The 27,885-nt window shown below is 38.6% G+C and overlaps 2 non-coding genes across 2 annotated transcripts; one reads left to right on the top strand and one right to left on the bottom strand.

Annotated features, from left to right (window-relative positions):
- Positions 1 to 9,319: 9,319 nt before the first annotated feature.
- On the bottom strand, positions 9,320 to 9,427 carry LOC130978823 (small nucleolar RNA R71). Its single transcript, XR_009086435.1, has one exon. It is a non-coding gene; the product is annotated as a small nucleolar RNA R71 (small nucleolar RNA).
- A 5,771-nt stretch (positions 9,428 to 15,198) lies between these two features.
- On the top strand, positions 15,199 to 15,302 carry LOC130977613 (small nucleolar RNA R71). The gene has a single exon (XR_009085299.1). It is a non-coding gene; the product is annotated as a small nucleolar RNA R71 (small nucleolar RNA).
- The last annotated feature ends 12,583 nt before the right edge of the window (positions 15,303 to 27,885 follow it).

Raw genomic sequence — 27,885 nt, 5'->3', positions numbered from 1 at the left:
TCTCTCCCCTCATTAAAAATTCAAAAAAAAGTAAAATATATATATCTTTTCAAGTAAACAATACAGAGAAAAGAAGATTCAAAACATAAAGCAGACGAATCACAAAGAAAAAGAGCTCACTGGCATTAAAACGCCAGTAAATAGGCACTTTGGGCGTTAAACGCCAGAATGGCTATCATTCTGGGCATTTAACGCCAGTAAAGCTATCATTATGGGCGTTAAATGCCAGAATGGGCAGCATTCTGGGCGTTTAGAAAAATGCCCAGTAAAGAAGTATTCCTGGCGTTTAACGCCAGCCAGGGTATCTGACTGGGCATTAAACGCCCAAAGAGGCAGCCAAATGGGCGTTAAATGCCAGAATGGATAGCATTCTGGGCGTTTAACACCAGGATGACACAAGGGAGGTAATTATGTTTCCCATTCGAATTTTTTTTCACGTTTTAATTCATAATTTTAAAATCTTATCTTTCCACATTTTCAAAAATCCTTGCTAACAATTAATGTTTTGATTAAAAAATTTCAAGTCTGTTACTTTCTTGTTAAGAAAGGATCAATCTTTGAATTTTAGAATCATATCCTTTAGTTTCTTGTTAGTCAAGTCATCAATTTTAAAAATCAAATCTTTTTCGATCATATCTTTTCAATCATATCTTTTTAAAATCATATCTTTCTCAATCAAATCTTTTTCAATCATATCTTTTTAAAATTTTGATTTCAAAATATTTTTCTAACTTCTTATCTTTTCAAAATTATTTTCAAATCTTTTTCAACTAATTACTATTTCTTATCTTTTTCAAAACCACCTAACCACTTTTCCACTTCCAATTTTCGAAAATCACTAACCACTTTTTCAAAAATCTTTTTAATTAACTAATTATTTTAGTTTTAATTTTCGAAAAACTCTCTCTCTCCCTCTGCGTTCGAATTCTTCTTATTCTCTCTCTACCTCAGTCCTCTATTCTTCTTTTCTTCTGACACATTAAGGAATCTCTATACTGTGACATAGAGGATTCCACTACTTCCTTTTGTTCTCTTCTTTTTCATATGAGCAGAAACAGGTATAAAAATATTCTTGTTGAAGCTGATCCTGAACCTAAAAGGACTCTGAAGAAGAAGCTAAGAGAAGCTAAAGCACAATACTCCGGAGAGGACCTTAGAGAGAATTTCAAAAAAGAAGCAGACATGGCAGCCGAACCCAACAACAATGCTAGAGATGCAAGGAAGATGCTTGGTGAGTATACTGCACCAACTTCCAACTTCTATGGAAGAAGCATCTCAATTCCTGCCATTGGAGCAAACAACTTTGAGCTTAAGCCTCAATTAGTTTCTCTAATGCAGCAGAATTGCAAGTTTCATGGACTTCCATCGGAAGATCCTCATCAGTTCTTAGCTGAATTCTTGCAGATATGTGATACTGTCAAGACCAATGGGGTTGATCCCGAGGTCTACAGACTTATACTTTTCCCCTTTGCTGTAAGAGACAGAGCTAGGTGATGATTGGATTTTTGATGATCTAGAATTTCACAAATGAAATCTCATTCCAAGCATAGTTTCTAAACCAAGCAATAATCCTTTCATACAAAAATTTGTTTGTCACTAAAACAAACCCCTAAAATCTATAAACTGAAGTATTTAAACCTCGGGTCGTTCTCCCTAGGAATTACAATAAAGTGTCTTGTTATTGGTTATGGAGCTATGTTTGGGGTTTTTGAGATATTAGACATGAAAGGTAAATGGCAATGAAAATAAACTAACAACTAGAAAGCTCTTGGCAAGGTTGTGAGAATTAGAAGTCCTATCCTAGTTATCCTTATCAATTGTGACTACAAATTGTTTATTGCTACCACTTAGTTAACCTCTAACCATGGAGGAAAGTCAAGTGGATGAATCAATTTGATTCCTCAAGTCCTAATCAACTCCTAAAGGAAAGATTAGTTTTAGAGGCATTCAAATCAATTAGCAACTTCTAATTATCAATCAACAAAGGAATTGGATAACTCAAAAGTCACTAATTACTCTACCTAGGCCAAGAGGAACAAAATCTATACTAAAATCCAACCAAGCATTTTATCAAACACTTAGAAGGCATGAAAGAAAAGCATAGTAAATTGACAACAACTACGAAATCTAACAACAATTATTGCAAGGAATTTATAACAACATTCAAAAGAAACACAATTATTATGAATTACCTCAAATTGAATTGAAAGAAAATAGAAAGAACAAGAGTAGATCTACAACAAAATATAGAAGCAACATAAAGGAGATTACAACAAAAGAATAGAAGAAGAATGAATGTAACAACAAGGAATTGAAAGGTAGAAGTAGAAGAGATCTTGAATGTAAACCTAGATCTAAGAACTAAACCTAATCCTAATCCTAATCCTATAGAGAAGTGAGAGCTTCTCTCTCTAAAACTAACTCTAAACTAATCCTAATGAGTGTGAATGATGGAATCCCCCTTTGCACTTCAATCCTTGGCTTTAAATAGCATTTTTGGCGCCAAAGTTGGTTGGGATTGGGCCCCACAACCCTTCTGAATTCGCTGGCCACGTTTTCGTTAAAAAATCATATACCAGCACCGACGCGTACGCGTACACGTCCATGGGGTAATTCGCAAGGTGCACGCGCGTGTCCATGGGCGAGTTCAATTCTTTGTCTTTTCATGATCTTCTCCACTTTGTATGCTTTCCTTTTACTCCTTTGATCCTTCCCTAGCCCTTTTCAACCTGAAATCACTTAACAAACAAATCAAGGCATCTAGTGGAATCAAAGGTGAATTAAATTTAGCTAATTAAGGACTTAGAAAGCGTGTTTTCACACTTAAGCACAAATTGGGAGACAATCATGAAATCATGCTATTTCATTGAATAAATGTGGGTAAAAAGGTCATAAAATCCCTTAAATTCAACACAAGATAAACCCTACAAATGGGGTTTATCAACCTCCCCACACTTAAACCAAGCATGTCCTCATGCTTAAACCAATAATGAAGTAAGGGTATGACATTTATTCAATGGAAACTAACTAAATGCAATCTACCTATATGCAACTATCTAAATGAATGCAATTGCTTGGTCAAAATAAATCAATTCCCAAGAAGCATATATGCACAAGGGCTAAGGACTATCAAGTCTAATCCACAATTGGATTGAATTATTAAATATTTTTACAAACTTGCATGAAAGGAGATGATCATAGGTGGAAACATGTAATTGAGCATCAAACCCTCACCGGATGTGTTTGCTCTCTATTCGCTCAAGTGTTTAGGGTTGATTCTCTCAATTCCCCTCTATTTCATGCTTTTTAAGATTTGTTTTTCTTCTAACAATCAACATACATTTCATGCATGCATACGCATATTATGAGGTCTTTTCATTGGTTGTAATGGGGCTAGGGTTAAGGTAGGATGCATATTTGGTCAAGTGAGCTTAAAATTTGGATCTTTGATAAGCTTAAACTTTCCACCTAACCTATGACATCCTATACAATTTCAAAGCTAACCTAACTATCCATTCTTCTCACTTTTTCACATACTCATGTATCCCTTTTCATTTCACAACACTTATGTATTGATCTTTATTGGACTTTACTTTGGGGTATTTTGTCCCCTCTTTATTTTTTTCTTTTTCTTTGTTTCTTTCTTTTTCTATTTTTTTCTTTTCTTTTTCATATTATTTTTCTTTTTCTTTTCTTTTTCTTTTGTTTTTCTCATTTTTTTCTTTCTATATACAAGAACATCAATGTATAAGGTTTTACATTTGATCAATACATGAGTATGTACCCAATTCCCAATATTTTCAAAAACAATACAAAACTACCCTTTTATTCACCCAATGTCCCAAGATTCCCACACTTGAATGATACACACACACTAGCCTAAGCTAATCAAAGATCCAAATAAGGACATTTGTTTGTTTTCGCTTTAGGGCTTGTAATGTGCTAAATTAAAGAACAAAGTGGGTTAATCGTAGGCTCAAAGTTGGCTAACAATGGAAGATAAAAGGTAAGGCTATTTGGGTAAGTGAGCTAATAAAACAATGGCCTCAATCATATAAATCCATGAATACACAAAATAATGAACATAAGGAATCAAACAAATCAAGGATTACAATCATAGGAAGAGAATAATGCACACAAGAAGGAAAAATAAGTGGTTATAAGATGTAACCACACCATTAGATATATAATTCAAGCAAGTTCTATGAAGAATTTTCACTCAAATCAATTGAGGTGCCCTATAGATAATTTTCCCGAAAAATTTCATTATTTTGACTAAACTTATTGTGTATATATATGCAAAATTTAAGAAAATGCAACAAAAAATCCTAAAAGACCTAAAATAAAATGCAAAAGTGTTGCGATTAGAAACTTTTCACCCAAAATCGCCGATTGGTCGGACGACTTCCCCACACTTAAAAGTTTGACCGCCCTCGGTGCACTCAAAGATGAGCAAGGGGGTACGGCGACTCTCTGGATTGCTACCTTCAGCTGGTAGGTCAACCTGGTTGCTGCGTGCTCTTTCTTCCACTTTCGTTATTGCTTGTGGTGCATCATATCATGAAAAATAGAAAATCACACCATAAGATGAGAAGATATAAAAGCAAGAAAGCATACATTGTTGGAATAAGGTAAATTACTAGAATGAGGTGAGTGAATTAGTGTGACATGAATGACAAATAGGTGTGTGAATTCTAAATTGGGCACCTTGTAGAACACACATTAACATAAAAAGTGATGTCACAAAAGAAGTATATACTTCACTTATCCTAGTGTGCTTGGGATGCTTTAAGTGAACTTATAAGGTAAAACAAGCATTGAAGAAGCATGAACGCATTCAAGCTAAAAACATATGGATGCATATGAACAAGAAGCACAATGCATTGAAGTAATTGCACAACATCATCCATCAAGAGATTACCTAGGCAAAGAAAAGGATTCAAATCACATGGTGGCCAAATCATGCAATTCAAAAAGATTAAACATGCTTGAAGGCATTTCTCATCACTTGGTATTCTTAAAAGGTAAGCATGAAAAACTTAAAACCAAGTAGCAAAATATAACCTCAACATAGAATCCAATAAAGATTATAAACATAACGATGTTGAGATAACATCTTTTTTATTATCCATCAGCAATTAATGGTAAACAAAAATTAACAATCCAACACTTACAATGAAAAAGAGAAAAAAATGAAAATTAAACTAACTAACTAATCAACTAACTAACTAATTAACTGACTAAAATAAATGGTTATCAATGGTGCTTGGAAGTATTGGATGAGGGGTAGGAGAAGGGAAGAAGAAAGGAGGGGGAAAGAAATGGAAAGAGAAAAAGAGAAGAAATGTAATGAAGGAAGGACATCCGCGCGTACGCGCGCGTGCCGCGCGCGCGTGGATGGTAGTGGATTGGGCGTGACGCGTACACGTGCCTGGTGAACCGGAGATGAGGCGCGCACGCGTCCATCGCGCTTACGTGCGGGTTGATATTTGTGCCTCAGGCACAAAGTTCGCGCAGTGCAGGCGCAACTCTCGGGTCATTGGCTGGGGTGGAACTTCTGCATCCACGCAGATGTGTCATGTGCGCGTGCACGTGGAATGGCCAAAAAAGCTTGGGCACGTGTATGCGCACTGTACGCGTACGCGTGGATGGTGCTCTATTTTTCAAAAATTTTTCCAAGTTCTTGCACCAATCCAAGCCTTCCAAACCTCCAAACAGCTACCAAAACACCCAAAACCTTATTTAACATACTAAACTACCAAATAAACTCAACAAACTAAACTAAACATGAAATTAACCTAATTACCAATATGTACAAAAGAGAAAAATGAAAAGAATTTACCATGGTGGGGTGTCTCCCACCTAGCACTTTTGTTTATTGTCCTTAAGTTGGACTTATGGGGAGCTCCTCTCAAGGTGGCTTGTGCTTAAACTCATCTTGGAAGATCCACCAATGCTTGGTTTTCCAATAAGCTCCATCATTCAAAATTAATAGCTCCAAGCTTTGATGGAGTTCTACACACACCATGGGCTCCCAAATTTGATTTTCTTTGTGCGATCCGGGGTCCCACACTTTATTTTGACACCCGTCTTTAAGTCGGTTCTCATTAATTCGTCCAGGTGGCAAGCAAGAGGAATTCTCAACAAAGTGACCAAACATCCTTCTAGATCCATGCACTTTAGTTCTTCACCAACCTTTGCTATCAAGCTTTGGACATGTGACCATAATGAACCTAGAATGATGCTTCCAACCACTAACTATCTCCCTTTTACTATTAAAGCCACTAATTTATCTAAGTTGACCATCCGTCTCAAGCAAACCATATTCAAGGGGAATAATAAAGCTTAAGTATAAGAAATTTACCCACTTGAATGAGAGAATGGATGGTGGTGGCTTGGGGAGAAGTATCTCCAATGTCCTTGCAAGCTCTACTCCCTTGTTTGCTTCCTTGTCAATCTCCACCTCTTCATAAACTTCTTCATTCTCAATTCTTTGTTCATCAACTTCATCTAACTCTTCTCCATCATTTAAGTTATAAATTGGAGGACGAGAGAAATCTACCTCCACATTACTTTCTATCTCATTGGGAGAAGGTTTGTCAAATTCAAAGGATTCACCACCAAGAAGGTTGGATGCATGATCTTCATCTCCAAGGGAACTCACTTTTTTCTCCATTCCTTCCATGTCTTCATTCAATAATTGTCTTGGAGGTTGTGCACTCTCCTCCTCAACATCAATTTCAACCGTCTTGGAGAGGTTCTCTTCAACTCTAGGTTCCTAAGGAGGTTTCGCATCTCCTAGGTCTTCAACCACTTCTTCCTCTTCTTCAATGATCATAGGCTCCTCCAATTGTTCTAACACAAAGTAACATCCCTCATGTTCCACCGGAGTTTCCAATCTCTCCGTCATGCTATGCTTTTCAATTAATTCTCCACATGTGACCATGGGAGTGCTTTGAGTGCTCAAGCATTGGGAGGCTAAAATGCTTACTACCTTCATCAAAGTAGGCATAAATTCTAGTGTCTCCCTATGCATTTCTCCTTGCCCATGAAGTATAAGGCAAAAGATTTCATCCATTGAAGATTGGGATGGATAGGAGGGTTCAATGTCTTGGAGAATGGGTTCATAATAGGAAGGTGGTTCTTCTTGGTAAGGATGTGGTGGTGTGTATTGAGTTGGTTCTTGGGAGTAGTAATATTGGAATGGTGGTTCCATGTAGGGCTCATATGGCTCAAAAGGTGGTTGGTATGGTGGATATGGATTGGGGTCATGTGAAGGTGTTTGGTGAAAAGAGGCTTGTGAGTATAGTTGAGGATCATGTTGAGGATATGATTCATTGGCATATGGTAGTGGTTCTTGAAAGTCACAAGGAGATTCACCATAGCCATTGGATTGATATGCATCATAGAATGACTCTTCTTCATAGTGCATTGGTGGAGGTTGTTTCCATGAGGATTGATCATATGCATATGCCTCCTCCCACCCTTGATTGTCCCATCCTTGATACACATCCTCATTGTAACCCTCATTTCCTACAACATAGTTAGAACAAAACTCACAGCCAAAGTGAGAATTCATGATAGCAAGAGAAAAGGAAAATAGAATCAAACAAGAAACAAAGAAAACCAAATCCTAAAACTATCAAGAGCTAACAAAAGCAAACATATTCACACTATTCACATATATACAATAACCAATAACATAACACCATTGCAAATCCCCGGCAACAGCGCCATTTTGATGATTGGATTTTTTGCGGTCTAGAATTTCACAAATGAAATCTCGTTGCAAGTATAGTTTCTAAACCAAGCAATAATCCTTTCATACAAAAATTTGTTTGTCACTAAAACAAACCCCTAAAATCTATAAACTGAAGTATTTAAACCTCGGGTCGTTCTCCCTAGAAATTACAATAAAGTGTCTTGTTATTGGTTATGGAGCTATGTTTGGGGTTTTTGAGATATTAGACATGAAAGGTAAATGGCAATGAAAATAAACTAACAACTAGAAAGCTCTTGGCAAGGTTGTGAGAATTAGAAGTCCTATTCTAGTTATCCTTATCAATTGTGACTACAAATTGTTTATTGCTACCACTTAGTTAACCTCTAACCATGGAGGAAAGTCAAGTGGATGAATCAATTTGATTCCTCAAGTCCTAATCAACTCCTAAAGGAAAGATTAGTTTTAGAGGCATTCAAATCAATTAGCAACTTCTAATTATCAATCAGCAAAGGAATTGGATAACTCAAGAGTCACTAATTACTCTACCTAGGCCAAGAGGAACAAAATCTATACTAAAATCCAACCAAGCATTTTATCAAACACTTAGAAGGTATGAAAGAAAAGCATAGTAAATTGACAACAACTACGAAATCTAACAACAATTATTGCAAGGAATTTATAACAACATTCAAAAGAAACACAATTATTATGAATTACCTCAAATTGAATTGAAAGAAAATAGAAGGAACAAGAGTAGATCTACAACAAAATATAGAAGCAACATAAAGGAGATTACAACCAAAGAATAGAAGAAGAATGAATGTAACAACAAGGAATTGAAAGGTAGAAGTAGAAGAGATCTTGAATGTAAACCTAAATCTAAGAACTAAACCTAATCCTAATCCTAATCCTATAGAGAAGTGAGAGCTTCTCTCTCTAAAACTAACTCTAAACTAATCCTAATGAGTCTGAATGATGGAATCCCCCTTTGCTCTTCAATCCTTGGCTTTAAATATCATTTTTGGTGCCAAAGTTGGTTGGGATTGGGCTCCACAACACTTCTGAATTCACTGGCCACGTTTTCGTTAAAAAATCATATACCAGCACCGACGTGTACGCGCACAGGACGCGTACACGTCCATGGGGTAATTCGCAAGGTGCACGTAAGCACCTGGTGCGCGCGCGCATCCATGGGCGAGTTCAATTCTTTGGCTTTTCATGATCTTCTCCACTTTGTATGCTTTCCTTTCACTCCTTTGATCCTTCCCTAGCCCTTTTCAACCTGAAATCACTTAACAAACAAATCAAGGCATCTAGTGGAATCAAATGTGAATTAAATTTAGCTAATTAAGGACCTAGAAAGCATGTTTTCACACTTAAGCACAAATTAGGAGACAATCATGAAATCATGCTATTTCATTGAATAAATGTGGGTAAAAGGTCATAAAATCCCTTAAATTCAGCACAAGATAAACCCTACAAATGGGGTTTATCACTAGGACATGGTTGGTCTCACAACCTAGAGAAAACCTGAACTCTTGGGACAAGTTGGTCAATGCTTTCTTGACCAAATTTTTTCCACCTCAAAAGATGAGCAAGCTTAGAGAGGAAGTCCAAACCTTCAAACAAAAGGAAGGTGAATCCCTCGATGAAGCTTGGGAAAGATACAAGCAATTAACCAAAAGGTGTCCTTCTGACATGCTTCCAGAATGGAGCATCATATGCATATTTGGTGGACAAAATTGTGATCAAATGTTCTTTTGTATACTCTTAGGGCACTGTTTATTTTCACAACTCCGTTCAACTAACCAGCAAGTGTACTGGGTCGTCCAAGTAATAACCTTACGTGAGTAAGGGTCGAATCCACAGAGATTGTTGGTATGAAGCAAGCTATGGTCACCATGTAGATCTCAGTCAGGCGGATTAAACATTATTTATGGGTTCAAAAATAGAAATAATAAAAAGGATAGAAGACATATGCAGATTCATTGGTGGGGATTTCAGATAAGCGGATGGAGATGCTGTAGAGCTCAAGGACGCCTGCTCTCCTACTGCTTCAACTCAATCCTTCTTACTCCTTTCCATGGCAAGCTTTGTATAGGGGTTCACCATCAGCTGTGGCTACTTTCAATCCTCTCGAGAAAATATCCTATGCGGCTGTCACTCGCACAGCTAATCATCTGGAGGCATCACCCATGGTTGATGGCTACATCCCATCCTCGCAGTGAAAACTAATGCTCACGCACTCTGTCACAGTACGGCTAATCACCGGTTGGTTCCCGCTCCTACTGGAATAGAATCCCTTGATTCTTTTGCGTCTGTCACTAATGCCCAGCAGGTTGCAAGTTTGAAGCACGTCACAGTCATTCATTACCGGAATCCTACTCGGAATACCACAGACAAGGTGAGACTTTCCGGATTCCCAGGATCCTACTCGGAACACCACAGACAAGGTTGGACTTTCCGGATCCTCATAAATGCCGCCATCTATCTAGCTTATACCACGAAGATTCTGTTGGGGAATCTAAGAGATACACATTCAAGCTCTGTTGCATGTAGAACGGAAGTGGTTGTCAATCACGCGCGTTCATAAGTGAGAATGATAATGAGGGTTATTTACTCATCACATTCATCATGTTCTTGGGTGCGAATGAATATCTTGGAATAAGAATAAGATAGAGACCGAATAAAAGAAAGTAGAATTGCATTGATACTTGAGGTACAGCAGAGCTCCACACCCTTAATCTATGGTGTGCAGAAACTCCACCGTTGAAAATACATAAGTGAAAGAGGTTCAGGCATGGCCGAATGGCCAGCCCTCTCCATGATCAAGTGACCGAATGAATAAAGACTTAAAGTGGTCAAAAGATGTCTAATACAATAGATAAATGTCCTATATATACTAGACTAGCTACTAGGGTTTACATGTGTAAGTAATTGATGCATAAATCCACTTCCGGGGCCCACTTGGTGTATGTTTGGGCTGAGCTTGATCAATCCACGAGCTGAGGCTTCTCTTGGAGTTGAACTCCGAGTTATGACGTGTTTTGGGCGTTCAACTCCGGATCATGACGTTTTTCTGGCGTTTAACTTCAGACAGCAGCATGTACTTGGCGTTCAACGCCAAGTTACGTCGTCATTCTTCGAATAAAGTATGGACTATTATATATTGCTGGAAAGCCCTGGATGTCTAATTTCCAACGCCGTTGAGAGCACGCCAATTGAAGTTCTGTAGCTCCAGAAAATCCATTTCGAGTGCAGGGAGGTCAGAATCCAACAGCATCAGCAGTCCTTTTGTCAGCCTTTTTCAGAGTTTTGCTCAAATCCCTCAATTTCAGCCAGAAATTACCTGAAATCACAGAAAAGCACACAAACTCATAGTAAAGTCCAGAAATGTGAATTTATCATAAAAACTAATGAAAACATCCCTAAAAGTAGCTTAAACTTACTAAAAACTATGTAAAAACAATGCCAAAAAGCGTATAAATTATCCGCTCATCACAACACCAAACTTAAATTGTTGCTTGTCCCCAAGCAACTGAAAATCAAACAGGATAAAAAGAAGAGAATATACTATAAAGTCCAAAATATCACTGAATATTAATTATAATTACATGAGCGGGACTTGTAGCTTTTTGCTTCTGAACAGTTTTGGCATCTCACTTTTTCCTTTGAAGTTCAGAGTGATTGGCATCTTTAGGAACTTAGAATTTCAGATAGTGTTATTGACTTTCCTAGTTAAGCATGTTGATTCTTGAACACAGCTATTTATGAGTCTTGGCCGTGGCCCTAAGCATTTTGTTTTCCAGTATTACCACCGGATACATAAATGCCACAGACACATAACTGGGTGAACCTTTTCAGATTGTGACTTAGCTTTGCTAGAGTCCCCAGTTAGTGGTGTCCAGAGCACTTAAGCACACTCTTTTGCTTTGGATCACGACTTTAACCACTCAGTCTCAAGCTTTTCACTTGGACCTTCATGACACAAGCACATGGTTAGGGACAGCTTGATTTAGCCGCTTAGGCCTGGATTTTATTTCCTTGGGCCCTCCTATCCATTAATGCTCAAAGCCTTGGATCCTTGCTTTAAAATTTTCCGCCCCTTTTTTTTTTTGCTGCTTTTTCTTGCTTCAAGAATCAATTTCATGATGTTTTTCAGATCATCAATAACATTTCTCTTTGTTCATCATTCTTTCAAGAACCAACAATTTTAACACTCATAAACAACAAGATCAAAAGACATATGCACTGTTCAATCATTCATTCAGAAAACAAAAATTATTGTCACCACATCAATATAATTAAACTAAATTCAATAATAATTTCGAAAATTATGTACTTCTTGTTCTTTTGAATTAAAACATTTTTCATTTAAGAGAGGTGAAGGAGTAATGGATTTTATTCATAGCTTTAAGGCATGGTTACATACTAATGATCATGAAATAAAGACACAAAACATAGATAAACATAATAATTAAAAACCGAAAACAGAAAGAAATAAAGAACAAGGAATGAATCCACCTGAGTGAAGGTGGCGCCTTCTTGAAGGTCCAATGGTGCTTTTTGAGCTCCTTTATGTCTCTTCCTTGCTTTTGTTGCTCCTCCCTCATTGCTCTTTGATCTTCTCTTATTTCTTGGAGAATGATGGAGTGCTCATGATGTTCCACCCTTTAGTTGCTTCCAATATTTGTGTGGAGGATAACTTATCCCCTGAGGTATCTCAGGGATCTCTTGATTTGCAGCCACATGTTCTACCACTGAGCTATGATGGCTTTGTGAGTCTTTCCATCTCCCATGACTCAGAGGTGGAAGCTTTTTGTCTTCCCTTTTGAGGTTTCTCTGGCTTTAGGTGCCATTAATGGTAATGAAAAAGCAAAAAAGCTATGCTTTTACCACACCAAACTTAAAATATTGCTCGCCCTCGAGCAAGAAAAGAAAGAAGAGAAGAAGAAGAAGAAGATGGAGGTGAGTGAGGGGAGATGGATTCGGCGATATGGGTGGGATTGGGTGGTAAGGAGAAGTTGAATTGTAAAGGTAGGTGGGGTGTATGGGGAAGAGGAGGTTGATGTGAATGGTGAATGGGGTAATTGGGAAGAGGAATTGAGGTGCTTGATGAAGAAGATGTTGGGAAGTGTGACATGGGGAAGAGTAATCACATTCACAAAAACTAGGATTAGGAGGTAAGGTGGGAATATGTTAGGTAGGGATCCTGTGGGGTCCACAGATCCTGAAGTGGGGATCCTGTGGGGTCCACAGATCCTGAGGTGAAAAGAAATACCATTCCTTCACCCTATAGGCATGTAACATGCCTTCATGCATTCTGGCGTTTAAACGCCCATTGGTGCATGTTCTGGGTGTTCAACGCCCATGTAATGCATGTTTCTGGCGTTGAACGCCAGTTTCATGCTTGTTCCTAGCGTTCAGCGCCAGCTTGTCCTCTTCGTGCACCATCCTGGCGTTTAACGCCAGGTTGTTGCTTGTTTTGGGCGTTCAGCGCCAGAATGGTGCTCTGTTCTGGCGTTGAACGCCAGCCAGATGCACCTTACTGGCGTTGAACGCCAGTCTGTGCTACCTCCAGGGTGAAAAATTTTTTTCTTCTGTTTTTGACTCTGTTTTTAATTTTTTTGATTTTTTTGTGACTCCTCATGATCATGTACCTAATTAAACATAAAAATAACAAAGAAACAAAATAAAATAAAATTAGATAAATAAAATTGGGTTGCCTCCCAACAAGCGCTTCTTTAATGTCAATAGCTTGACAGTGGCTCTCATGGAGCCACATGGTGATCAGGTCAATTTAGTGTGTAATCCCAACACCAAACTTAGAGTTTGGATATGGGGTATGAACACCAAACTTAGAGTTTGGTTGTGGCCTCACAACACCAAACTTAGAGTTTGACTGTGTGGGCTCTTCTTGACTCTGAACTGAGAGAAGCTCTTCATGCTTACTCTCTTCTGTCACAGAGGGATGGCCATGTGCCTTAAACACAAGGTAGTCCCCATTCAATTGAAGGACTAACTCACCTCTGTTGACATCTATCACAGCTCCTGCTGTGGCTAGGAAAGGTCTTCCTAGGATGATGCATTCATCATCTTCCTTCCTAGTGTCTAGGATTATGAAATCAGTAGGGATGTAAAGGCCTTCAACCTTTACTAACACGTCCTCTACTATTCCATAAGCTTGTCTCATGGACTTGTCTGCCAATTGTAATGAGAACAAGGCAGGTTGTACCTCAATGATTCCCAGCTTCTCCATTACAGAGAGTGGCATAAGATTTAGCCCTGACCCAAGATCACATAGAGCTTTTTCAAAGCTCATGGTGCCAATGGTACAAGGTATTGAGAACTTGCCAGGATCTTGCTTCTTTTGAGGTAGAGTTCTCTGAATCCAAGTATCTAGTTCATTAATGAGCAAGGGGGGTTCACCTTCCCAAGTCTCATTACCAAACAGCTTGGCATTCAGCTTCATGATAGCTCCTAAGTATTGAGCAACTTGCTCTCCAGTTACATCTTCATCCTCTTCTGAGGATGAATAGTCTTCAGAGCTCATGAATGGCAGAAGGAGATTTAATGGAATCTCTATGGTCTCTAGATGAGCCTCAGATTCCTCAGGATCCTTAATAGGAAACTCCTTCTTGCTTGAGGAACGTCCCAGGAGGTCTTCCTCACTGGGATTTTCGTCCTCCTCCTCCTTTGTGCATTCGGCCACTTTGATTAAATCAATGGCCTTGCACTCTCCTTTTGGATTTTCTTCTGTATTGCATGGGAGAGTACTGGGAGGAGTTTCAATGACTTTCTTACTCAGCTGGCCCACTTGTGCCTCCAAATTTCTAATTGAGGATCTTGTTTCATTCATGAAACTGAAAGTGGCCTTTGACAGATCAGAGACTATATTGGCTAAATTAGAATTGTTTTGTTCAGAATTCTCTGTCTGTTGCTGAGAAGATGATGGATATGGCTTGCTATTGCCCAGCCTAGTACGTCCACCATTGTTAAAACCTTGTTGAGGTTTTTGTTGATCCTTCCATGAGAAATTTGGATGATTTCTCCATGATGAGTTATAGGTGTTTCCATAAGGTTCACCTAAGTAATTAACCTCTGCCATGGCATGGTTCTCAGGATCATAAGCTTCTTCAGAAGCTGCCTCTCTAGTACTGTTGGATGCATGTTGTAATCCATTCAGATTTTGAGAGATCATGTTGACCTGTTGAGTCAACACTTTGTTCTGAGCCAGTATGGCATTCAGAGCATCAATTTCAAGAACTCCTTTCTTCTGAGGTACCCCATTGTTCACGGAATTCCTCTCAGAAGTATACATGAACTGGTTGTTTGCAACCATGTCAATGAGTTCTTGAGCCTCTCCAGGCGTTTTCTTCAGGTGAATAGATCCACCTGCAGAATGATCCAATGACATTTTCGAAAATTCAGAGAGACCATAATAGAATATATCTAATATGGTCCATTCTGAAAACATGTCAGATGGACATCTTTTGGTCAACTGCTTGTATCTTTCCCAAGCTTCATAGAGGGATTCACCATCTTTTTGTTTGAAGGTTTGAACATCCACTCTCAGCTTGCTCAGCTTTTGAGGAGGAAAGAATTTATCCAAGAATGCAGTGACCAGCTTATCCCATGAGTCCAGGCTGTCCTTGGGTTGTGAATCCAACCATACTCTAGCTCTGTCTCTTACAGCAAAAGGGAAAAGCATGAGTCTGTAGACTTCAGGATCAACTCCATTCGTCTTTACAGTCTCACAGATATGCAAGAACTCAGTTAAAAACTGATAAGGATCTTCAGATGGAAGTCCATAGATTTCGCAGTTTTGTTGCATTAAAGCAACTAGTTGAGGCTTAAGCTCAAAGTTATTGGCTCCAATGGCAGGAATGGAGATGCTTCTTCCATCAAACTTGGATGTTGGCTTTGTGAAGTCACCAAGCATTCTCCTTGCATTATTATTATTATTTCCGTCTGCCATCTCTTTCTCTTGTTCGAAAATTTCTAGAAGGTTTCTTTTGGATTGTTGTAATTTAGCTTCTCTTAATTTTCTCTTCAGAGTCCTTTCAGGTTCTGGATCAATTTCAACAAGAGTGCCTTTATCCCTATTCCTGCTCATATGAAAGAGAAGAAAACAAGAAAAGAAGAGGAATCCTCTATGTCACAGTATAGAGATTCCTTTATGTTAGTAGAAAAAGAAAGGGGGTAGAAGAATGAAGAATGGATTCGGTTTTATGGATGAAGAGAGGTGAAGAGAAGTGTTAGTAATTAAATAATTAAATAAAAGAAGAAAAGAGAAGAGAAAATTCGAAAATAATTTTAAAAAAGGGTTAGTGATTTTCGAAAATTAAAAATAAATTATAATTAAAATTAAAACATGAAACAATTAATTAATTAAAAAGAATTTTTGAAAAAGAGAGAGATATTTTCGAAAATAAGAGAGGGAAAAGTAGTTAGGTGGTTTTGAAAAAGATAAGAAACAAACAAAAAGTTAGTTAGTTGATTGAAAAAGTTTTGAAATCAAATTTTGAAAAAGATATGAAGATTGTAAGTTAGATAAGATATTTTTGAAATCAAATTTTGAAAAAGATAAAATTTTTGAAAAAGATCAAATAAAAGATAAAAAGATTTAATTCAAAAATTTTGAAATTATTTACTTCACTAACAAGAAACTACAAGATAAGATTCTAGAACTTAAAGATTGAACCTTTCTTAACAAGAAAGTAACAAACTTCAAATTTTTGAATCAATCACATTAATTGTTAGCTAATTTTCGAAAATTACATATAAAGATAAGAAAAAGATTTTGAAAATAATTTGAAAAAGATTTTTGAAATTTTCGAAAAATAGAAAAAATTGAAAAAGATATGATTTTTGAAAAAGATTTTAAAAAGATAAGATTTTTAAAATTTGAAATTTTGACTTGACTTGTAAGAAACAACTAATTTTGAAAATTTTTGACCAAGTCAACCCAAAATTTCGAAAATTTGGAGGGAAATAAGGAAAAGATATTTTTTTATTTTTGAATTTTTAAAGATGAGAGAGAAAAACAACAAAAATACTCAATGCATGAAATTTTTAGATCAAAACCATGAATGCATGCAAGAATGCTATGAATGTCAAGATGAACACCAAGAACACTTTGAAGATCATGATGATCATCAAGAACATAATTTTGAAAGATTTTTTATGCAAAGAAAACATGCAAGACACCAAACTTAAAAATCTTTAATGCATGGAAAATATGAATGCAAAAAATGCACATGAAAAACAACAAACAACACAAAACATGAAATCATCAAGATCAAACAAGAAGACTTATCAAGAACAACTTGAAGATCATGAAGAACACTATGAATGTATGGGATTTTCAAAAAAAATGCAAGAAAAAAAAAATTTTTTTAAATCATGCAATTGACACCAAACTTAAAAATTGACTCAAGACTCAAACAAGAAACATAAAATATTTTTGATTTTTATGATTTTCTAATTTTTTTGGATTTTTATTAATTTTTTCGAAAATAATGTGAAGAAAAACGAAAATTAAAAGAAAAATTTTGAAAAAGATTTTTGAAAAGAAAATTACCTAATCTGAGCAACAAGATGAACCGTCAGTTGTCCATACTCGAACAATCCCCGGCAACGGCGCCAAAAACTTGGTGGACGAAATTGTGATCACATGTTCTTTTGTATACTCTTAGGGCACTGTTTATTTTCACAACTCCGTTCAACTAACCAGCAAGTGTACTGGGTCGTCCAAGTAATAACCTTACGTGAGTAAGGGTCGAATCCACAGAGATTGTTGGTATGAAGCAAGCTATGGTCACCTTGTAGATCTCAGTCAGGCGGATTAAACATTATTTATGGGTTCGAAAATAGAAATAATAAAATAGGAATAATAAAAAGGATAGAAGACTTATGCAGATTCATTGGTGGGGATTTCAGATAAGCGGATGGAGATGCTGTAGAGCTCAAGGACGCCTGCTCTCCTACTGCTTCAACTCAATCCTTCTTACTCCTTTCCATGGCAAGCTTTGTATAGGGGTTCACCATCAGCTGTGGCTACTTTCAATCCTCTCGGGAAAATATCCTATGCGGCTGTCACTCGCACAGCTAATCATCTGGAGGCATCACCCATGGTTGATGGCTACATCCCATCCTCGCAGTGAAAACTAATGCTCACGCACTCTGTCACAGTACGGCTAATCACCGGTTGGTTCCCGCTCCTACTGGAATAGAATCCCTTGATTCTTTTGCGTCTGTCACTAACGCCCAGCAGGTTGCAAGTTTGAAGCACGTCACAGTCATTCATTACCGGAATCCTACTCGGAATACCACAGACAAGGTGAGACTTTCCGGATTCCCAGGATCCTACTCGGAACACCACAGACAAGGTTGGACTTTCCGGATCCTCATAAATGCCGCCATCTATCTAGCTTATACCACGAAGATTCTGTTGGGGAATCTAAGAGATACACATTCAAGCTCTGTTGCATGTAGAACGGAAGTGGTTGTCAATCACGCGCGTTCATAAGTGAGAATGATAATGAGGGTTATTTACTCATCACATTCATCATGTTCTTGGGTGCGAATGAATATCTTGGAATAAGAATAAGATAGAGACCGAATAAAAGAAAGTAGAATTGCATTGATACTTGAGGTACAGCAGAGCTCCACACCCTTAATCTATGGTGTGCAGAAACTCCACCGTTGAAAATACATAAGTGAAAGAGGTTCAGGCATGGCCGAATGGCCAGCCCTCTCCATGATCAAGTGACCGAATGAATAAAGACTTAAAGTGGTCAAAAGATGTCTAATACAATAGATAAATGTCCTATATATACTAGACTAGCTACTAGGGTTTACATGTGTAAGTAATTGATGCATAAATCCACTTCCGGGGCCCACTTGGTGTATGTTTGGGCTGAGCTTGATCAATCCACGAGCTGAGGCTTCTCTTGGAGTTGAACTCCGAGTTATGACGTGTTTTGGGCGTTCAACTCCGGATCATGACGTTTTTCTGGCGTTTAACTTCAGACAGCAGCATGTACTTGGCGTTCAACGCCAAGTTACGTCGTCATTCTTCGAATAAAGTATGGACTATTATATATTGCTGGAAAGCCCTGGATGTCTACTTTCCAACGCCGTTGAGAGCACGCCAATTGAAGTTCTGTAGCTCCAGAAAATCCATTTCGAGTGCAGGGAGGTCAGAATCCAACAGCATCAGCAGTCCTTTTGTCAGCCTTTTTCAGAGTTTTGCTCAAATCCCTCAATTTCAGCCAGAAATTACCTGAAATCACAGAAAAACACACAAACTCATAGTAAAGTCCAGAAATGTGAATTTATCATAAAAACTAATGAAAACATCCCTAAAAGTAGCTTAAACTTACTAAAAACTATGTAAAAACAATGCCAAAAAGCGTATAAATTATCCGCTCATCAATATTCTATGATGGTCTGTCTGAATTGTCTAAGATGTTATTGGACAATTCTGCTGGTGGATCTCTTCATTTAAAAACCCCTGCAGAAGCCCAGGAACTCATTGAGATAGTTGCAAATAACCAGTTTATGTACACTTCTGAAAGAAATCTTGTGAATAATGGGATGACTCAGAAGAAAGGAGTTCTTGGGATTGATACTCTAAATGCCATATTGGCTCAGAACAAAATATTGACTCAGCAAGTCAATATAATTTTTCAGAATCTGACTGGATTGCAAGCTGCATCCGACAGTGCTAAAGAAACCTCCTCTAAAGGAGAAGCTTATGACCCTGAGAATCCTACAATAGAAGAGGTGAATTAGATGGGAGAATCCTATGGAAACACCTAATCCTTCATGGAGAAATCATCTAAATTTCTCATGGAAGGATCAACAGAAGCCTCAACAAAGCTTCAATAATAATAATGGTGGGAGAAATAGGTTTGGCAATAGCGAACCTTTTTCATCATCTTCATAGGAACAGACAGAGAATTCTGAGCAGAGCCTCTCTGGCTTAGCAAACATAGTCTCTGATCTATCTAAAACCACTCTCAGTTTCATGAATGAAACAAGGTCCTCCATCAGAAATTTGGAGGCACAAGTGGATCAGCTGAGTAAAAGAGTTACTGAAACTCCTCCTAGTACTCTCCCATGCAATATAGAAGAGAATCCCAAAAGAGAGTGCAAGGCCATAACTATAACCAAAATGGCCAAACCTGGAGAGAGTGAAAAGGTAGTGATTCCCAATGAGGAAGACCTCAAGGGACGTCCACTGACCAATAAGGAGTTCCCTATTGAGGAACCAAAGGAATCTGAGGCCCATTCAGAGACCATAGGGATTCTATTGAACTTACTATTGTCATTCATAAGCTCTGATGAATATTCTTCCTCTGAAGAGGACGAAGACACTGTTGAAGAGCAAGTTGCTCAGTATCTAGGTGCAATAATGAAGCTGAATGCCAAGTTATTTGGTAATGAGACTTGGCAGGATGAACCTCCTTTTCTCATCAATGAATTGAATACATGGATTCAGTAGACATTGCCTCAAAAGAAACCGGATCCAAAAAAGTTCCTAATGCCTTGCACCATAGGCACCATGACCTTTGAAAAGGCTCTGTGTGACCTGGGGTCAGGTATCAACCTCATGCCACTCTCTGTAATGGAGAAACTAGGGATCTTTGAGGACAAGCTACAAGAATCTCACTAGAAATGGCAGACAAATCAATAAAACAGGATTATGAACTTGTAGAGGATATCTTAGTGAAGGTTGAAGGCCTTTACATCCCTGCTGACTTCATAATTCTGGACACTGGGAAGGATAAGGATGAATCCATCATCCTTGGAAGACCCTTCCTAGCCACAGCAAGGGCTGTGATTGATGTGGACAGAGGAGAGTTAGTCCTTCAACTGAATGAGGACTACCTTGTGTTTAAGACTCAAGGATCTTCTTCTGTAAACATGGTGAAGAAGCATGAAAAGCTTCTCTCAATACAAAGTTAGACAGAGCCCCCACACTCAACTTCTAAGTTTGGTGTTGGGTGGCCACAACCATGCTCTGAGCATCTGTGAAGCTCTGTAAGAGCTTCCTGTCAAGCTATTGACATTAAAGAAGTGCTTATTGGGAGGCGACCCAATTTTATTTATCTATATTAATTACTTTTTCATTTTATTTTCTAGTGTTAGTCTATGTTTTCTTTAGGTTGATGATAATGTGGAGTCACAAAAACAGCTGCAGAATTAAAGCAAAATAGAAAATTGCATCAAAAATAGCACACCCTGGAGGACGCGCTTACTGGCGTTTAAACACCAGTAAGGATAGCAGAATGGGCGTTTAACGCCCAGTCTGGCAGCATTCTGGGCATTAAACGCCAAAACTGGCAGCCAGACTGGCGTTTAACGCCAGAAAGGGGCATCAGCCTGGAGTTTAACGCCAGAAATGCCACACAGAGGGCGTTTAAACGTCAGAAAGGTGCATGGATGCGAAATCCTTGACACCTCAGGATCTGTGGACCCCACAGGATCCCTACCTACCTGGTACACTAAATCGAGATTCTCACACTTCTTTCACAACTCTGTCCAGCTGACCAGCAAGTGCACTAGGTCGCCCAAGTAATACCTTACGTGAGTAAGGGTCGATCCCACGAAGATTATCGGCTTGAAGCAAGCTATGGTCACCTTGTAAATCTCAATCAGGCAGATTCAAATGGTTATGGAGTTTCGATAATTAAAAGATAGATAAAACATAAAATAGGATAGAGATACTTATGTAATTCATTGGTGGGAATTCCAGATAAGCATATGGAGATGCTTTATTCCTCCTGAATCTTTGCTTTCCTATTGCCTTCATCCAATCATTCATACTCCTTTCCATGGCAAGCTGTATGTTGGGGGATCACCGTTGTCAATGGCTACCATCCATCCTCTCAGTGAAAATGGTCCAGCTACGGGTTATGTAGGGCTAATCATATGTCGGTTCTCGATCGTGTCGGAATAAGATCCATTGATCCTTTTGCACACTGTCACTGCACCCAGCACTCACGAGTTTAAAGCTCATCACAGTCATCCCATCCCAGATCCTACTCAGAATACCACAGACAAGGTTTAGACTTTCCGAATCTCAAGAATGCTGCCAATTGATTCTAGCTTATACCACGAAGACTCTGATCTCACGGAATGGAAGGCTCTGTTGTCAAGAGAGGCAACCATGCGTCGTGGACTAGGAGGCCAAGAGATATGCATTCAAGCTTGTTTTCAGGTAGAACAGAAGTGGTTGTCAGGCACGCGTTCATAAGTGAGAATGGTGATGAGTGTCACTTGATCATCACATTCATCATGTTGAAGTGCGAATGGATATCTTAGAACAAGAATAAGCTTGAATTGGATAGAAAACAGTAGTAATTACATTAATTCATGAGGAACAGCAGAGCTCCACACCTTAATCTATGATGTGTAGAAACTCCACCGTTGAAAATACATAAGAACAAGGTCTAGGCATGGCCATTCAGCCATGCCTCCCAAATAACATGAAACAATCAAAAAAGGGGTTCAAAGACCTGATCCCAATATCAAAGATGATCAAAAAGATGAAAATACAATAGTAAAAGGTCCTATTTATAGTGAACTAGTAACCTATGGTTTATAGAAATAAGTAAATGATGCAAAAATCTACTTCCGGGGCTCACTTGGTGTGTGCTTGGGCTGAACATTGAAGCTTTCATGTGCATAGGCTTCTTTTGGAGTTAAACGCCATCTTTGGTGCCAGGTTGGGCATTTAACTCCAGCTTTTATGCCAGTTCTGGCGTTTAACACCAGAAAAGGGTCTCTAACCGACGTTTTGACGCCAATTTGGGCCATCAAATCTCGGGCAAAGTATGGACTATTATTCATTGATGGAAAACCCAGGATGTCTACTTTCCAACGCAATTAAAAGCGCGCCAATTGGGCTTATTTAGCTCCAGAAAATCTATTTCGAGTGCAGGGACGTCAGAATCCAACAACATCTGCAGTCCTTTTTTAGCCTCTGAATCCGATTTTTGCTCAGGTCCCTCAATTTCAGCCAAAAAATACCTGAAATCACAGAAAAACACACAAACTCATAGTAAAATCCAAAAATATGAATTTTGCATAAAAACTAATAAAAATATACTAAAAAGTAACTAAATCATACTAAAAACTACCTAAAAACAATGCCAAAAAGCGTATAAATTATCCGCTTATCACAACACCAAACTTAAATTGTTGCTTGTCTCCAAGCAACTGAAAAAAAAATAGAATAAAAAGAAGAGAATATACAATAAATCTCATAATATCAATGAAACTTAGTCCCAATTAGATGAGCGGGGCTAGTAGCTCTTTGCTTCTGAACAGTTTTGGCATCTCACTTTATCCTTTGAAGTTCAGAATGATTGGCATCTATTAGAAACTCAGAATTTAGATAGTGTTATTGATTATCCTAGTTCAGTATGTTGATTCTTGAACACAACTACTTTATGAGTCTTGGCCGTGACCCTAAGCACTTTGTTTTCCAATATTACCACCGGATACATAAATGCCACAGACACATAACTGGGTGAACCTTTTCAGATTGTGACTCAGCTTTGCTTAAGTCCCCAGTTAGAGGTGTCTAGAGTTCTTAAGCACACTCTTTCTACTTTGGATCATGACTTTAACCACTCAGTCTCAAGCTTTTTACTTGGACCTTCATGACATAAGCACATGGTTAGGGACAGCTTGATTTAGCCGCTTAGACCAGAATTTTATTCCTTTGGACCCTCCTATCCATTAATGCTCAAAGCCTTGGATCCCTTTTACCCTTGCCTTTTGGTTTAAAGGGCTATTGGCTTTTTCTGCATGCTTTTTCTTTTTCTTTCTTTTTCTTTTTCACTTTTTTTCGTCACTTTTTCTTTTTCACTGCTTTTTCTTGCTTCAAGAATCAATTTCATGATTTTTCAGATTATCAATAACAATTCTCTTTGTTCATTATTCTTTCAAGAGCCAACAATTTTAACATTCAAAAACTTCACTATAAAAAATATGCACTGTTCAAGCATTCATTCAGAAAAATAAAAAGTATTGCCACCACATCAACATAATTAAACTAATTTCAAGATAAAATTTGAAATTCATGTACTTTTTATTCTTTTGTAGTTAGGAACATTTTTCATTTAAGAAAGGTGAAGGATTCATGGAATTATTCATAGCTTTAAGACATAGACACTAGACACTAATGATCATGTAATGAAGCTAAAATATAGATAAAGCATCAAGCATAGAAATCGAAAAATAGAAAAAAAAGAACAAGAAAATTAAAGAACAGGTCCATCTTAGTGATGGCGGCTAGTTCTTCCTCTTGAAGATCCAACGGAATGCTTGAGCTCCTCTATGTCTCTTTCTTGCTTTTGTTGCTCTTCCCTCATGGCTATTTGATCCTCTCTAATTTCATAGAGAATAATGGAGTGCTCTTGGTGCTCCATCCTTAGTTGCTCCATATTGGAACTCAAATCTCCCAAAGAGGGTTGAGTTGCTCCCAATAGTTATGTGGAGGAAAATGCATGCCTTGAGGCATCTCAGAGATTTCTTAATGAGGGACTTCCTCATGCTCTTGTTGAGGTCTATGAGTGGGCTCTCTTGTTTGCTCCATCCTCTTTTTAGTGATGGGCTTGTCCTCTTCAATGAAGATGTCTTCCACTATGACAATTCCAGCTAAATTGCATAGGTGATAGATGAGAAGAGGGAAGGCTAACCTTGCTAAAGTGGAGGTTTTGTCAGCCACTTTGTAGAGTTCTAGAGATATGACCTCCTGAACTTCTACTTCCTCTCCAATCATGATGCTATGGATCATGATAGCCCAATCTACAGTCACTTCGGATCGGTTGGTAGTAGGAATGATGGAGCGTTGGATGAATTCCAACCATGCTCTAGCCACAGATTTAAGGTCATGCCTTCTCAATTAAACCGGCTTGCCTTTGGAGTCTCTTTTCCACTGAGCTCCTTCTACACATATGTCCATAAGAACTTGGTCCAACCTTTGATCAAAGTTGACCCTTCTAGTGTAGGGGCGTGCATATCCTTGCATCATTGGCAAGTTGAATGCCAACCTTACATTTTTCGGACTGAAATCTAAGTATTTTCCCCAAACCATTGTAAGCCAATTCTTTGGGTTCGGGTTCACACTTTGATCCTGGTTCTTAGTGATCCATGCATTAGCATAGAACTCTTGAACAATTAAGATTCTGACTTGTTAAATGGGGTTGGTGAGAACTTCCCAACCTCTTCTTCGAATCTCATATCGGATCTCCGGATACTCATTCCTTTTTAGCATGAAAGGGACCTCAGGGATCTCTTTCTTCTTGGCCACAACTTCATAGAAGTGGTCTTGATGGACCTTTGAGATGAATCTCTCCATCTCCCATGACTTGAAGGTGGAAGCTTTTGCCCTTCCTTTCTTCTTTCTAGAGGTTTCTCCGGCCTTAGGTGCCATAAATGGTTATGGAAACACAAAAAGTAATGCTTTTTCCACACCAAACTTAAAAAGTTTGCTCATCCTCGAGCAAACGAAGAAAGAAGGGAGGAGAAGAAGAAGAAAATAGAGGAGATAGAGAGGTGGGAATGGTTCGACCACGTGGGGAAAGAAGTGTTTATGATGTGTGAAAATGAAGGAGGGATGAGGGGTTTAAATAGAATTGGAGAGAAGGGTAGGGTTCATGTATTAGGGGTTGGTTTTGGAAGGGAAAGGATGTGAATTTGAATGTTGAGGTAGGTGGGATTTTTGGGGAAAAGTGGGTGGAGGTTGGTGAAGGGTATTTGGGGAAGGGTGTTATTGGAATGCGTGAAGAAGAGAGATAATGAGTTGAGGTAGGTGGGGATCCTGTGGGGTCCACAGATCCTAAAGTGTTAAGGATTTCTCATCCCTGCACCATTCTGGCATGTAAATGCCCTCCGAGTGCCAATCCTGGCGTTAAACGCCAGGTTGCTGCCCATTTCTAGCGTTTAACGCCAGCTTTTCTTCCCTTTCTGGCGTTTAACGCCAGCTTAGTGCCCTTTTCTGGCGTTAAACGCCAGTCTGGTGCCCTTTTCTGGCGTTAAACGCCCAGAATAGTGCCAGACTGGGCATTTAACGCCAATTCTGCTACCCTTACTGGCGTTTAAACGCTAGTAAGCTCATCCTCTAGGGTGTGCCGTTTTTAATGCTGTTTTTATTTTTGCTTTTGTTTTTGTAACTCTACATGATCATCCTAAAAAAACATAAAATAACAATGGAAAATAGAAATTCAACATAGATAAGTAAAAATTGGGTTGCCTCCCAACAAGCGCTTCTTTAATGTCAATAGCTTGACAGTGAGCTCTCATGGAGCCTCACAGATACTCAGAGCATGGTTGGGACCTCCCAACACCAAACTTAGAGTTTGAATGTGGGGGCTTTGGTTGACTCTGTATTGAGAGAAGCTTTTCATGTTTCTTCTCCATGTGTACAGAAAGGGATCCTTGAGCCTTAAACACCAGGTAGTCCTTATTCACTTGAAGGACCAACTCTCCTCTGTCAACATCAATCACAGCTTTTGCTGTGGCTAGGAACGGTCTGCCAAGGATGATGGATTCATCCTCATCCTTCCCAGTATCTAGGATTATGAAGTCATCAGGGAAATGTAAAGGCCTTCAACCTTTACCAAGACATCCTCTATAAGTCCATAAGCCTATTTCTTTGATTTGTCTACCATCTCTAGTGAGATTCTTGCAACTTGTACCTCAAAGATTTCCAGTTTCTCCATTACAGAGAGTGGCATGAGGTTTATGCCTGACCCCAGGTCACACAGGGCCTTCTCAAAGGTCATGGTGCCAATGGTGCAAGGTATTAAGAACCTTTCGGGATCCGATTTCTTTTGAGGTATCTTCAGCTGACCCAAGGCATTTAGTTCATTAATAAGCAATGGAGGTTCCTCCTTCCAAGTCTCATTACCAAAAAATTTAGCATTCGACTTCATGATTGCTCCTAGATACTGAGCAATTTACTCTTCAGTAGTAACTTCATCTTCTTCAGAAGAAGAATATTCTTCAGAGCTCATGAATGGCAGAAGCAGGTCCAATGGAATCTCTATGGTCTCTGTATGAGCCTCAGATTCCCTTGGTTCCTCAAAGGGGAACTCCTTTTCGTTCAGAGGACATCCCATGAGGTTTTTCTCACTAGGAATCACATCCTCCTCACCCTCTCCAGGTTCGGCCATGTTGGTCATGGTTATGGCCTTGCACTCTCTCTTGGGATTTTCTTCTGTATTGCTTGGGAGAGTGCTAGGAGGAGTTTCAGTAATCTTTTTACTCAACTGACCCACTTGTGCCTCCAAATTTCTAATGGAGGATCATGTTTCCTTCATGAAACTTAGTGTGGTCTTAGATAGATCAGAGACTATGGTTGCTAAGCCAGAACGATTCTGCTCAGAGTTCTCTGTCTGTTGCTGAGAAGATGATGGAAAAGGCTTGCTATTGCCAAACCTGTTTCTCCCACCATTATTGTTATTGAAGCCTTGTTGAGGCTTCTATTGATCCTTCCATGAGAAATTTGGGTGATTCCTCCATGAAGAATTATAGGTATTTCCATAGGGTTCTCCCATGTAATTTACCTCTTCCATTGCAGGATTCTTAGGGTCATAAGCTTCTCCTTCAGAGGAGCCTTCTTTAGCACTGCCAGATGCAGCTTGCAATCCAGCCAGATTCTGAGAAATTATATTCACTTGCTGAGTCAATATTTTATTCTGAGCCAATATGGCATTTAGAGTATCAATCTCAAGAACTTCTTTCTTCTGAGTTGTCACATTATTCACAGGATTTCTTTCAGAAGTGTACATGAACTGGTTTTTTGCAACCATTTTAATGAGTTCCTGAGCTTCTGCAAGCGTTTTCTTCAGATGAATAGATCCGCCTGCAGAATAGTCCAATGACATCTTGGATAACTCAAACAGACCATCATAAAAGATACCTATGATACTCAATTCTGAAAGCATGTCAGAAGGACACCTTCTGATCAATTGCTTGTATCTTTCCCAAGCTTCATAGAGGGATTCATCTTCCTTCTATTTAAAGGTTTGAACTTGCACTCTAAGCTTACTCGTCTTTTAAGGTGGAAAGAATTTAGCTAAGAAGGCATTGACCAGCTTTTCCCAAAAGTTCAGGCTATCTCTAGGTTGTGAGTTCAA

The sequence above is a fragment of the Arachis stenosperma genome, chromosome 4 (genome assembly GCF_014773155.1).
Source record: "Arachis stenosperma cultivar V10309 chromosome 4, arast.V10309.gnm1.PFL2, whole genome shotgun sequence".
In the NCBI taxonomy this organism is placed as follows: domain Eukaryota; kingdom Viridiplantae; phylum Streptophyta; class Magnoliopsida; order Fabales; family Fabaceae; genus Arachis; species Arachis stenosperma.
Note: the sequence above shows the minus strand (reverse complement) of the source record. Positions and strands in the feature narration are given on the sequence as shown.